General features: G+C 44.6%; 1 long non-coding RNA gene across 1 annotated transcript in view; it reads right to left on the bottom strand.

Moving 5' to 3' along the window:
- Positions 1-8992: 8992 nt before the first annotated feature.
- The window catches only part of LOC103892887 (uncharacterized), a 48606-nt gene continuing 42798 nt past the window's right edge, over positions 8993-14800 (bottom strand). The window contains exons 4-5 of the long non-coding RNA XR_657056.3: positions 11298-11714; positions 8993-11071 (exon numbers count right to left, since the gene is read on the bottom strand). This is a non-coding gene — a long non-coding RNA (uncharacterized LOC103892887). The remainder of the gene's footprint in view (positions 11072-11297; positions 11715-14800) is intronic.

Raw genomic sequence — 14800 nt, 5'->3', positions numbered from 1 at the left:
TCTACTCAGAGGACTCAGGAAAGTAAGAACTCAGAAGTGAAAATTGGTAATATTTGTATCAGCCAAAATATCCTGAGTAATTACTTTGCTCCACGTGCTATGTTAAAAGCTTTTGGGTATTCACCTCTTTTAATCCACACTATTGTTCCACTATAATAATCCAGTATTATTAACCATGAAAAAACTGAAGTTTCAAGATATTTTAACAGTGCTGCCATATACCTACCTCCCTCTCTCTACCTGATCAACAAAAACTAATCCTGCACATTTGTGCCCAACCACCACACACACTCTTACCACATCCTGCCCTGCGGTTTATTTGTTCTGTGTTCTTTTCTCAGTTCTCTTGGTAAAACAGCCTGTGCATCTACGATAAATGCTAATGGATTCGTCTGCCACTGTTTCTTCTTTTTTTATAAAATCCAATACATTTGTTGAATAATTAATACATGCTGATACATGTACACAAATTCATTTTATTTCTATCTCTTTCTTTGTTCTTCCAATTTTGACTGCTGCCTTCTAGAGCTAAGACATAAAAGTGAGCACATTAACCTCATGGCAGCTGAGTGGAGCAGGCAGGTTCCATGGCAAGAGCCCTGTAACGAAGACGCTAGAGCTTTGGGCAAGTTCCATAGGAGGGGAAAAATCAGAGGAAAGGAGAGGAGCAAGCTGAAGTTAGTCCTGTATGGTCAAAAGCTGGAAGATGGGTTCAGGCTGAAGCTCTGCCACTTATGATCCTGGTGTGCATGCATAAGTGTGTGTGTGTGTGTACATGTATATGTAATGAATTCAGGTAGAGGGGTGAGAGACATGACTGGGGCTATGAAATCCAACAAAGCAGCCCCTTATTCTAGAATCACTCCCTCACACCAACCTGGGAACTGTGTCTGTCTCTCTGACGACTTACTCTTCTCCCTTCCAGTGAAGATGTCCCCTGCCACTATTCCTGGTATGAAAAGCAGGGCTCTCACCCTTCCCTACAGCCCAGACCAGAAAAGCACTGCCCTTTGCTAGGTGCCCAGAGCCAGGCCTGAGGATAGACAGAGAGACCCAGTTGCTAGGCAAGGGCCACTGCTAAGGATAAAATCAAGAGCCTGCAGTTTGCCATTTGCAAGGAGGAAGCAAGACTAAAGCCCACAGCGCCATTTTTGTGGGGATCAGGGATACCTTTTATTTGAAATTCTAGAAATTATAACTTTCTTATTGTATGTTAAACTTCCCCATCTGCTTTGCACTGTGACCCCCAATAGGGTCACTGGATAAAGATGGATGTGGCTCACGCCTCATAACAGCCCTCAAAAACCCTCCCAAAATGTTTCAAGGTGGAAATTAGTGATCCTGGTTAAACTGGGCTGGGCCTGAGCCAGAAGGAGAGACGTTCTGACATGAGCCTCCATCTGTGGTTTCCTGCCCCTGTCCTACATCTGCAGGGGACTCTGGGTCCTAGGGGTAACAGGTAAGGGAGTGAGGCAGGGAGGGATTGGGGAAGAAAGAAAAGCAAGAAGGGGTCCCCCAACCTCAGACTCTGCATTCATCTCCATCTGTAGTCAGCAGTCATTTCCTGTGCATCTCCCACTCTCTGGGCCTGGACCAGGCTCTGGGCTTAAAACACCAAGCATGACAGTGTCCTTGCTTGCAAGGAGTCCTCTGTCTACCCTCCCTGCTACCTGTTCTCAGCCCATTACCTGAGCCCTTGTCGCCCTGCTCTGTGGTCCTCAGGTCATGGCTCCCTCCCACCCCCTGCCCCACTGGGATGCCGGTTACAGACTGTGGCAGCCACCACCATGGCTTGGCCTGATGCCATCTCCATCCTGACTGTTCACCCAGTGGGGTGGCTGTGGGGAGGGGCAAGCCCTGTGACTATGGTAGGCAGTGGAACTCTGAGCACCTCTCCCATGAACATAGTGTCATGTATGGTCACAAGTGCCTACACCTCGGGCACATTCATTCATTTGGCAAATATTTGAGTGAGTGTCTGTCATGTTCCAGGCATGGTACAGGTATGAGGGATATCACAGGGAGCAAGACAGATATGGACTTTACCCACCTACACTATCCCTCGAGCCTAGAGGTTAGTGGGAAGAACAGGTTCATGAACGATCTCCACAGGAAAACAGCTTTACCCGGAGAATCAGGGAAGGCTTCCCTGAGGAAGTGACATTTATACTGAGACAGGAATGAGTCAATCATAGAGGAAGCATCTTCCAGACATGAAAAACAGTATTAGTGAACTCCCAATGGTGAGTTAGCACAATGCTTTCAAGAAACTGAAAGGGGGCCTATATGTGGATGGAATAGGAGACAATGAATGGGGAAGAGGCACCAGGTAAGGGGAAGAGGCACCAGGCCCTGCTGCAGAAGGACCTCAGAAGCCATGCCAAAGACTTCAGGCCTTACCCCATAGGCAATGAGAACCCACTGAAGGGTTTTTAACATGGGAGAGCCTATTGAAAGGACATATTTGGCCATGCACGGTGGCTCACACCTGTAATCCCAGCACTTTGGGAGGCCAAGGCGGGCCGATCACCTGAGGTTGGGAGTCTGAGATCAGCCTGATCAACATGGAGAAACCCCATCTCTATTAAAATACAAAATTAGCCAGGCATAATGGAGCATGCCTGTAATCCCAGCTACTCGGGAGGCTGAGGCAAGAGAATCGCTTGAACCCAGGAGGCAGAGGTTGCAGTGAGCCGAGATCGCGCCATTGCACTCCAGCCTGGGCTACAAGAGTGAAATTCCATCTCAAAAAAAAAAAAAAAAAAAGACATATCTACCCATCACGTGGAGGGAGTGTCAGAGTATCAGAGATAAGAGACTCTAGTTGGGACACTAATGTCACGGTTCAGGCAAGAGATATGAAGGCTTGGACCAAGGTGGGGGCAAAAGAGATGATGAGACACACAGTTTGGGGTGGGCAAAATGTGTGGTTTGAGTGGACGTAACAGGTGGGAGCAGATGCTTTTCAAAATAGCTTCTTGGTTTCTAGCTTGAACAACAGGATGGAGGATGATGGTATTTGCTACAACAGGATTATTTGCCCAGGCTGGCCTGGAGACCTATAAATTACCATCTCTAAGCAAACCTGAATTCCAAGTTTCAAAATACAGATCTAGCAACAAAGTTTTGAAGCAAGGCCTCCATAAAAATTGCGAATAGCCTGTACTTTTATCATTTTATTAATATCAGGTGTTTTCAAAAGAGGCTTGTTCTGTATAACCAAGCCTGGGTCTTAGATATCCACATCCTTGAAAAGCAAAACAAAACAGAAAAAGAGAACAAAAAATATTGCTCACAGTTTGGCTTTGTTTTGTTTTGTTCCTGTTTCTTGCTGACTAAAACTAAATGCTGCCATATGCTCAGAAAATATCCAGTGTTTGCATGTTTTTTTTTTTTAATTTAGTTTTATCTGGTGGAGTCACAGAGACTTCAGCTAAGTAACCCTATAATCTGCGCCTCGTGAATAACCATACAATTGAGCAATTGCAGTAATCACTGAGGGCTGCTGTGTGGACAGTAGTTTTTGGGGATTTTTCCAAAAATTTTTTTCTCAAATGCCAGGAAAGAGAACACGTGAGTTGAATCTCATGGCCCAGTGTCCTTTGGAATCTGCAGCCTTCCTCCAAAAATAATTAAGGTGAAGAAACATGGCCTTGGTAAGCCAAATGCATTTCCAGGCCTAAGTCCATTTCCCAAAATAATCTTTTGGATTTTTTTTTAAGTGGAGAAACTTGGGAATAGCTAAATCTGTGCAGAGCCTTTTTGAGTGCTTAGAATGATCTTTTTAGAACTCTTCACTGCCTGATTACTGCTTTTAGTGTCTCCACGTCTCAGTGCATTATCACAAACCCTGTAGATTGATATTAACAGGCCCCATTTTTCTGTTGTGAAAGCTGGCTGGTAGCTGTGGGTTAACCTGTATAAAGTCAGGATGTTGGGGCCAGGTGTGGTGGCTCACACCTCTAATCCCAGCACTTTGGGAGGCCGAGGTGGGCAGATCACCTGAAGTCAGGAGTTCAAAACCAACCTGGCCAACGTGGTGAAACCCTGTCTCTAATAAAAATACAAAAAATTAGCCGGATGTGGTGGCACATGCCTGTAATCTCAGCTACTTGGGAGGCTGAGGCCGGATAATAGCTTGAATCGGGAGATGGAGGTCACAGTGAGCTGAGATCGTGCCACTGCACTCAAGCTTGGGTGACAGAGCAAGACTCTGTCACAAAAAAAAAAAAAGTCAGGATGTTGGTAAATTTGAGTGACAAAATTTGAACTTAAACTAGTCTAATGCTGAAACTCAGGATGATAAAGATTCCCATTTTACTCTAAAGTTGTTGATCCATAAGCAAAGTAAAGGACAGAGATGTTCTAAGGCCCAGAAACAACAGCACTGGTAGTTTCATACTATTCCCCTGAGTTCTAGATTTGACTGGATATCTCCAAGTTCAACATATCCCAAAGACAAACTATCACATTCCCTCCAAAGTTTAATTCCTTCCCATCTTCCCCAACTCATTCAATAAAGCTGCCATCTACCAAGCTATTGGTACTAGAAATCTTGGGATCAATCCTCATGCCTCTCACTTTTGGTGTTGCCATCTATAGCTCCTACCTTCTAAGCATCCTTCAAATTAATTATGTTCTTCATCCCCATCCATCTTCCACTACGTTAGTTTTAGCCCTCATCATCTCTGCTCTGCACTTACCATAGCCCAATAACTCTTCTCCCTGCCAGAGAGATTTTTCTGAACACAAATGAAACTGTGTCCTCACTCCTTAAATGGCTCCCCATTGCCTCTACACAACGAGAGCCACAATCCTGATCATTTTACACGGGGTCGTTCTTCATCGGTTTCAGCTTCATCTCCTGCTTCTCCTCACCCACCTCCTTCAAATCCCCCCTCTCACATTCATTCCTTCCCTTCACACCAACCATCTCTTGGCCATTGAATGTCCTGCTCTCTTATATTCCTCTGTGCCTTTGCATATAATATTCCCTCTGTCTTGATTCTTTCTTCTTTTCTTATCTCCTAGGGAATGCCTACTTATCTTTCATCTTCTCTGGGAAGCTTCCTTCCAACTCATAGGCAGAATTAGTTCCTCTCTATTTTGCTCCACTTTTACAATGTTTATCACAATGAATGGTGGTTATCTGTTGTCTGCCTTGAGAGCTCTGATTTCCTAAAGAGTGGTGATTATGTATTATTCACCACTATATTCCCCCATGCCCAGTCCACGCCTAGTCCTCAACAGCATCTCATTAAGTGTCTGGCAAAGAAGTGGATGAATGAAAAAAGCATGACACCCAGGCTTTAGAAATTGGGTGTGGTTTTGCACTAATACAGCAGCTATTATCAGGGAGCAGAAAAGACACTAGAGACAGTACAAGGTGATTCAGAGGTGAATGTGCATGTGTCAGAAGGCCAATGGGATGTTTAAAAAGCTTCAACAAGCATAAATGAATATGGGCAGACTCCCCTGAAATTGGCAGGCATTTTCCTTAGGCAGATCTGTGTGATTTGCATAATTGACGCAGTTCTGCCCGTCTCATAAATCACAGTCTGAAAACAGTCACATGGCAGCAGTCTGGCAGGGAAACCGAGGAGGACTTTGTGTGAAGGACTTTCCCAGCCAGGCTGGGCAAATCATTTTCCAGGTCTCATTTCATTTTAACATGAATATATTGCATGCCCATTCAGTATCTGGCCTTTTGCTCTATGCTCTAATGAGGTTTTTTTTTTTTTTAAGTGTTAGATGTTCTCCTCCCACTCAGGAAATTACAGTCTCACTGAGAAAGCTAATATATACACCTGGAATTATCAGAAGTCACAAGGCTAGGTAAGATCAATGTTAGATTGTGCAAAATCATTTGGGAGCAAAAAAATACCTAGGGGATGGATGGATGGATGGATGGATGGATGGATGGATGGTTGGATGGATGGTTGGATGGATGGATGGATGGATGGATGGATGGATGGATGGATGGATGGATGGACGGACGGACGGACACATGGACAGATGAACGGACAGATGGATGGACGGACGGGTGGATGGATAGATAGATGGATGGATGGATGAATAAATGGGTGGGTGATTGAATGGATGGATGGATGGGTGGATAAATGGTGAGCTGAGATAGTTAGGGAAGAGTTTATGGTGTTCATTTCCACGCACAGAACTTAACACACAGGTCAAGCTTAAAAATGTTTGAATAAAAGACATGGAAGAGGAGACTGGTAGGAAGTGGAAAGGCAGAAAGGAGGAGAAAAAACATTGCAAAATGGAGGGAAATCTTGACAAAAGTAAGAAATGAGCACAATGTGGAGCAGAACAGAGTCTGAAGGGAAGAAGATGGATACAATAAATATCACTATAAAAATGACCGTTTACAGAGCTCTAACCACGTGCTAAGTACTTTTCATGCACTATCTCCAGCATTCTTCACATACGTATACACATGCACACACACACATACACACACACACAATCCTACGAGTATTGCTAACAACTCAATATGGTATATTAATGGAAGGAAAGCTCAAAGAAGTTAATCACCTTTCTCGAAGTCACCCAGCTAGTAGATGATGAGGACGAGACCAGAATCCAGGCTCTCGACTTCTTACCACTGCACTGACCTAACTAGATAAACAGAGAATAGATATGGAACATCTTGACTTCAATAATGTGGAATTTCTCCAGGTCCCTAGATCACCAGGCAATGTTTCTAAGGACCATAGAAATCATATCTTTTTCCTGCTTCCCAAAACTTTTAAGTTACTCCATGCAGGATATGTATTATGCAGAGTAATTGATTCAGCTGAAGAGACCTAATAGCCAATGTACCTGCAAAATGTTGATTTCTGATATGGAAGATCAGACTTTTCCAAGCTTCAGTAACAACTCTTTATTGTGGGGCATGATCCCTATGCTCACAAGCTACAAACTGATCTGATAATGACTTCAACCTCCTCTTTGCTGGCTCCTCCTCTTCTTACTAATCTCTAAATGCTGGAGTTCTCCAGCATTCCTTCTCTATCAACACTCTTTTCTAGGTTATCTTTTGTAGTCTCACAGTGTTAAATATCTTCCATGTGCTGATGACGTCCAAATGTCTTTCTCCTGCCTGACCTCTCTCTCCTGGGCTCGTCTCGTATATGCTCCTGCCTACCAGGCACCTTCCGTCACAGGGTTCATAGATGCTGCAAACTTCAGTATATAAAACAAAGCTGTTGGTTGTTCCCTACTCCCCACGTCTGACTACCCCTCAGTGTTTGTTGTCCCAGCCGGGATGTCAGTGTTCAACCCATTGCTCAAACCCTGCACCTGGAAGCCATCATTGGTTAATTTCTTTCCCTCTCACTCTATGTCCATTCCACCAGCAAACCCTATGAGCTCCACACCCTCAATCTGTCCCTTTGTCTCCATCAGCACAGCTACCTTTCTCTTGGACCTTTAACTTCTTTTTTTTTTTGAGACAGAGTCTCGCTCTTTCACCCAGGCTGGACTGCAGTGGCGCTATCTCGGCTCACTGCAAGCTCCACCTCCCGGGTTCACACCATTCTCCTGCCTCAGCCTCCTGAGTAGCTGGGACTACAGGCGCCCACCACCGCACCCGGCTAATTTTTTTGTATTTTTAGTAGAGACGGGGTTTCACCGTGTTAGCCAAGAATGGTCTCCATCTCCTGACCTCGTGATCCGCCCGCCTCGGCCTCCGAAAGTGCTGGGATTACAGGTGTGAGCCACCAAGCCTGGCCTGGACCTTTAACTTCTATTCTTGCCATCCTAAAGTCTATTCTCCACATAGCAGCCAGAGTGATGCTTCTGAAATGTAAATTACATTATGTCATCCCTTTGATTAAAGCCCCCTGCAATGGGCTCCCATTGCACTGAGAATAAAGTGACCAGAAGTCTTCAAGGATGGTCTACAGGGCTCTCCATGGTGTGGCCCCCAATTTCTTCCCTTTCCTTCCTTCTATCTCCCCTTCCCCCTCCCACCTTTTCTCTACCTCTTCTCTCCACACTTCACTATGCTTCAGCTCAGTAATCTATACCAAGCTTGGCCAGGCACAGTGGTTCATGCCTGTAATCCTAGCACTTTGGGAGGCCACTTGAGGCCAGGAATTCAAGACCAGCCTGAGCAACATAGTGAGACCTCATTTCTACAAAAAATATTTAAAAATTAGCTGGATGTGATAGCATGTGCCTGTAGTCCTATGTACTTGAGAGGGGATGCAGAAGGATCTCTTGAGCCCAGAAGTTCTAGGCTAGAGTGAGCTATGATCATGCTACTGTACCCCAGCCTGGGTGACATGGGAAGATTCTGTATCTAAATGAAACAAACAAACAAAACACACCAAGCTTGTTATTCCTCAGTACGTTTGCACTGTCTGTCTCTTCAACACAGAACACTCAACTCATTTCCTTCTTTGGATGGATGGATGGATGGATGGATACATGGATGGATGGATGCATGGATGGATGGATGGATGGATGCATGGATGGATGGATGGAAAGGTGGGTGGGTGGGTAGGTAGATGGATGAATGGATGGATGGATGGCTGGATGGATGGATGCATGGATGGAAAGGTGGGTGGGTGGGTAGGTGGATGGATGGATGGATGGATGGATGGATGGATGGATGGATGGATGGATAGATGGATGGATGCATGGATGGAAAGGTGGGTGGGTGGGTAGGTGGATGGATAAATGGGTAATGGAATATGCTCTGCACTTGGAATTGCTCCAAGCTAATCAGATATATAAGAAAATTATAATGCATCAAGATGCCAGTCTTTCAGCATTCCAAATAACAGGATGATCTAGCACAAGTTAAAATACTCAACATTAGTTTAAGGAATGATACTGATTGATGAGTGAAAGGTGAGAATTTTTGGAAGCCTGCAAGAAGGACTGATATTTTTTGGTCCCCAAATGACACCTTCTTTGCCCGCATAAAATGTTATTCCTGGCAGGAAGTACCAGTCACTCCTCACCGCTTGAATGAAAATAAGAATGAAATGAATGAAGGAAGGAATGGAAACAAGAGACAAACAGGAAACCATGTTTATTTTTTACCATAAGTCAGCCAAACTCCCACACACCTATGCTGTGCATTTCCTCTGTTGGGTGTTAGAAAGTGCAGGAAGAAAATGACCCTTTCCTCCTTCCTTTCTCCAATAAGCTATCTGGCAGTCACCCTCTGGGTACACAGCGTGTGAAAGATTGCAGTGGAGCAAAGCTTAGAGGCAGGAAAAATGCTCCATTCCCCATTTATCCGGGATTTCTCAAGAGAGTCATTTAGAAACTCTCCTTAACAGGGAACCATGTAGATACTTAGCAGTGATAAGGCTAATAGGGACAAGGTAACATTTGATTTAAAACTCTCACATGCCTGGCTGGGAGCGGTGGCTCACACCTGTAATCCCAGCACTTTGGTAGGCCGAGACGGGCGGATCACGAGGTCAGGAGATCGAGACCATCCTGGCTAACATGGTGAAATCCCGACTGTAATAAAAATACAGAAAATTAGCCAGGCATGGTGGCGGGCGCCTGTAGTCCCAGCTACTTGGGAGGCTGAGGCAGGAGAATGGCGCGAACCCGGGAGGCGGAGCTTGCAGTAAGTGGAGATCACGCCAGTGCACTACAGCCTGGGCGACAGAGTGAGACTCCGTCTCAAAACAAAACAAAACAAAAACCCTCACATGCCTTACTTGGCCACAAGGTAGATCAGCTTGCTGTAGAAAATTGTTCTGTGATGAAATGACGTGGAAGAAAACAACAGGACCCCTAACGCCGTGGGATGTGTGCATGTTTCTAAACCTTGCACTCCAGGGCTGGTAAAGTTTACCTCCAATCGATTTATTTTACTCAGCGAGTTTTCTTTATCCAACAGAGGCTCTTCTCAAGAGAAGTTGGAATGTGAATACCTGTTCTAATTTAGACTGCTCTTTTAACTTCATTTAAATTACTATTATCATGCCCAGTCTTCCATAATGATGCACCTTGGTAGGCTGAAATGTCTCTGAGGTGCAGGCCTTTAATGAAGATCTTAGTCCAAGAGATATAATTTGACCAGTCTGCCATGAAGTGCTCACCGACTCAGCTGGGCTTTGTCCCCGCTTGCACTGACCTCCCTGACCCCTAAGGATGCACTCTGCTTGGCTCTCTTCCATTTTCCATGGTACAGGTACCCGACTGTCTCTTTCTGCTTAGCTCCACCTGCCCATTCTTTGTATAACAATAGCATCACAGTCAAACACAAACAAGAATATTGGCAAAATATCCTCATCCATATCCGCACGGGCAAGAAAGTCATTCAAACGTCATTCAGTTGAGAATAAAGTTGCTTTAAAATGTACTTGTTGGCCGGGCACAGGGGCTCATGCCTGTAATCCCAGCACTTTGGGAGGCCAAGACGAGTGGATCACCTGAGGTCAGGAGGTCGAGACCAGCCTGGCCAACATGGTGAAACCCCATCTCTATTAAAAATACAAAAATTAGCTGGGAATGGTGGTGCATGCCTGTAATTCCAGCTACTTGGGAGGCTGAGGCACAAGAATCGCTTGAACCCAGGAGGTGGAAGTTGCAATGAGCCGAGATTGTGCCACTGCACTCCAGCCTGGGCAACAGAGCAAGGCTGTCTCAAAAAAAAACAATGAAAAAAATAAAAAATAAAAATAAAATGTAGTTGTCTTAAGTTTTTACACATGCTGAAGAATTTGGAGCTTCATTCTGACCTTTTTCCATATACAAAGGAGCCTGAAAATTCTCCTAGACGTTTCATAAGAGTTTGCAGTGTAGCAAGGATCTTGACTTGAACGGAAGCTGTGTTTCCCTGAGGTGTCAGGTATGTGAAGGTATCACTGGGGTCCAGTAAGCACATGAGATTGATCAAATAAAAGGTCTCAATCATTGGGAAATAAGAGGCCATTCTTGGCATAGCATGGGAGTCTGTCACTCAGATCAACTCTTCAAGAATTTATGCCTGGGTCCTAGGAAGAAAGGAGTCGCAAGTGAAATGATGGGAATTCTATGACATGGTGAGGCCATGACAGCACTGGTCCAGAACCGAGGCCTGGTAACACACAATGGGAAGAGACAGGTGACCCTCTTAGATAGAAAACATGAGCAACTTTGTGCCTCAGAGGTATGAGCAAATTAGCAGTGCCAATTTGTGTGCTTTGACTCTCTCAACCCAGACCCCATTTCTTTTAGAACACCTCCCCACCCCCATTCCTTATCTAGTCTTCAGAGATAATTGACAATCCATATCTATGGAGGATCCACCACCCCTTTCTTACCTTTCCAGGAAGGATCCTTGAAGCACTTGAGTAGAAAGAGCACACATATTCAATGAGCCCTGCTCTGGAAACCGAGGGCCTCTAGCATGGGACTCCAGACCCAGAAAGCCAGGAAGATAGTGCCAGGTTTGGGAAGAGGGATGGAGAATCCTGAGTTCCAGTCCTAGCTTTGCCACTGACAGATGGACAACTTAGGCAGGAAATCGCTTCTCCTCTCTGGGGCTTCTGTTATTTCATATGGCTGCTTGCCATGAATCTCCTACAGGGGCCTCTCTGGGTCTGGAATTCACTCTTTTGAAAGGTAGTCTGGGATCTCCAGGCTCTGGAAATACCTGCATGGCTGGGGAGCGACTGCACGGGAAGGTACAGGATTTCCCGAGTTCACAGTTGCAGGCTCACTATGCCATGCAGGCTCACCTGCCACAGAAGTTGGAAAAAAGTGTCAAACATGCATCATCGTATATTCCCACATCACCCGGCTCATTTGCCTCCAATCCGGATCCAATCTCCTGTCTTACTGCTCTGGGCTCCACTTTAAGGTGGAGAGTTTCGCATCTGGAAAGTGAACAGCCAGAGCCTGCAGGGAAGTTCATTATTCTTTTCAATTTGTTAAAATCATACCACCCCTATCTCCCTCCCTCCGGGGCTGGCCAGTCTTTCTCACCTTCCCTCCTGAAACTGCAAACAACACATATCCAGAAGCGAAGTGATAGATTAGTGCAATGAACTGAATGTTTGTGTCCTCCCCAAATTCACGTTGAAACTCTAATCCCCAGTAGGATGGTTTTTGGAAGTGAGGCCTTTGGGAAGCAATCAGGTCATAAGGAGTGCTCATGAACAGGATTAGTGCCCTTATAAAAAGAGACTCCAGAGAGCTCTCTACCCTCTTCCTGCCACATGAAAATACAATGAGAAGCTGATAATCTGTAACCCGGGAGAGGCCCTTACCAGAACCCAACCACGCTGACACACTGATCTCTGACTTCCAGCCTCCAGAACTATGAGAAACAAATTTCTGTTGTTTATAAGACACTCAGTCTACGGTACTTTGTTACAGTACCCTTGGCAGACTAAAACAATCAATGTGTTATGATTCCTGAATGAGAAATAGAGCAGTTTAATTTGGAGCGAAGGGAAGTCAATGTGGGATCATTTTTGTATAGGGAAGAATGAGCAGAGGACAGATCCTTCCTTATTTAACCACCTCCCATTCTTGCCACTATCCTGTCCAGAGATGAAAATAGACAGTTAAATATTTGGTTAGTCAAGGAGATGTTCACCCAGGAACAAAATCTCTTGTGTGTCATTTGCCTTAGTCCCCTAGATGCTGACCTCCAGTCTCAAACCAAAGGAAATGAGGAACGGGAAAACAATGATAAGACAGGACTTGAACCTTAACTGCTGCTTCCTCAGGCCAGACGGATCTGTCCTTAAACGCACTGTCCTACTGCTTGCTAGGTCACTGCTGTTATGTGCTTGCTGGCATTTGGGTTTGGTCTGGTATTGATTTAAGGGAAGGAAATAAGTCACAAATCCTTATGGGCAAAGATAATTGCAATGGGACTCGTTTTTCCTAACCAAAGTCTTTTCTTCATTGCCACTGGATTCAAAAGGACTCCATCTCCACATTCTCCACCATGGCTGTCTCCCCAGAGTGGGCATTCCAGTCCCTGCCCTCTGGCCTTTAATGTGGCCATCAGCTGATCTTCGAAGTCCTCCTCTTCCACCCTTCCCTACATAGTTCCTGAGGCTTAAAAGAAATTTTCCTTTAAAGCAACAACTCTATTGTCCAGATACAGGGCTTTGTACTTGCCTATTTGAAGTCTAATCTTTTCATTCATACTTTGATGAATAAAGTGGTCTATTATTTTTAAATGTATAGAGAACTGGCCTAAAGGTACAGCCAACTCACAAGTTCTATTTGTAGATAATGGTAGTTGGCGAAGAACGTATCTATTCTCTCACAATGTTCCTTCCAGGCTGTAGGAAAAGCAAGTCTCAAACCAAATTTGTCCTATGGCATGGACATTTATTCAATAAATAATTATCGGCAAACAGGCTCAACACAGTTCACGCAATCGTTTCAGTAGACTCAAATGAACTCCCAGCTCTCTTTTGGGAACTATAAACATCCCATTTGTAGGACAAATTTTGTCAAGACAGACACAAAAACGTACCAGAAGCAGGATTCAGTTACTCTCAGTTATTCTCGCAAGACTAGAAATGCTCCCAAGTCAGAGAATGAAGCCAAGGTCAGTGACCCAGCCTCAGATGCCTGGTCGAAGGGTATGTGTTACAATCTTGTAAGATGTTCGTGCCCTGGTCATGGAAGGTAGTGGGTATCTCTAAAATATTTTGGCCAACACACAAAACCTGAATACTTTGATTTCTCCAATGAGAATGCATCTCTAATAATCGTTGTGCTAATTAACAAGCTATCATCTTCACCAATAAAAGTATTTCTAATATCACTGAAAGGAGTTAGCCAGCTTGCTTTAGGCAGACAGTAAGTGAAGGGTTCCCGGAGAAACTCCGACCTGTGTTTTGTGCAGATAAGGGAACTTGCACAGGGGGCTTGCCCTGCGCAACATGCCCGCAGTTGACTAAGGGCCTGCATGTGAACTGAGGGAATGGGGCGGAGCCACAAGGAATTTCCACCTTATACAAATAGGGAACCCAGCCCCATCAGCATGTATGTAAAAGCCCTTATATTCAACTGTGAAGGGGACAACCGGGAACCTGCTTTCAGGACTTTTCTCTTTACTGAGAGCTTTCCTTTTGCTTAATAAGTTCTACTTCACTCACTCTTCGAGTATTCGCATGACTAATTTTTCCTGGTTGTGAGAGAAGAACCCGGACCTAGCTGAGCTAAGGAAAAAAAGATCCTGCATCATCACTATGCTATCTAGCAGAGCCTCGGATGTTGACCAAAATCTGGATAACAGAGCACTGATAGTAATCGTGTTGGGTATGGTACCTCTGACGTAGCTAACTAGATATCCACACTCCCATCTCCATCTACCACCCTTTCCAATGTGAATTCTCATTTTGTAAATGTTAAAGCTTAAACTAACTGCCCATGCATAATTTTGCATAGTCTATGTTAAAATACTTTAAAGGAGAACGTTGCAATGACTCCTTGTAACTCAGCTTCTAAATCACAGCCCAAATCAAGTCAATCCTAACTCCTTGAGTATTCTGCCTTACATATTATTTCATGTGCAATGCTGGATGCTTCCTATATCAAGTGTGTGCAGATGAAGAAAATACATGATGAATTTATAATGTTGTGGAGGCAAAGACATGTAAACGTATTATTTGAGGAGGCAGAAAACATGGAGGGATAAAAAAGCAGCTAGTCCCAAGATGTCAAATGGAAACATTGGCATTGTGCTGTGCACATTTTTTAAAAATCTTATTCCAGTGACATCCTTGATATTAGAGGGCTATGGCTAGTTACGGGGACTGGTTAGGTTAAAGTATTAACCAACTGGATGAAAAGT

This window comes from Pongo abelii, chromosome 19 (genome assembly GCF_028885655.2).
Source record: "Pongo abelii isolate AG06213 chromosome 19, NHGRI_mPonAbe1-v2.0_pri, whole genome shotgun sequence".
Lineage (NCBI taxonomy): Eukaryota > Metazoa > Chordata > Mammalia > Primates > Hominidae > Pongo > Pongo abelii.
This window is presented reverse-complemented; position numbering and strand designations above follow the sequence as displayed.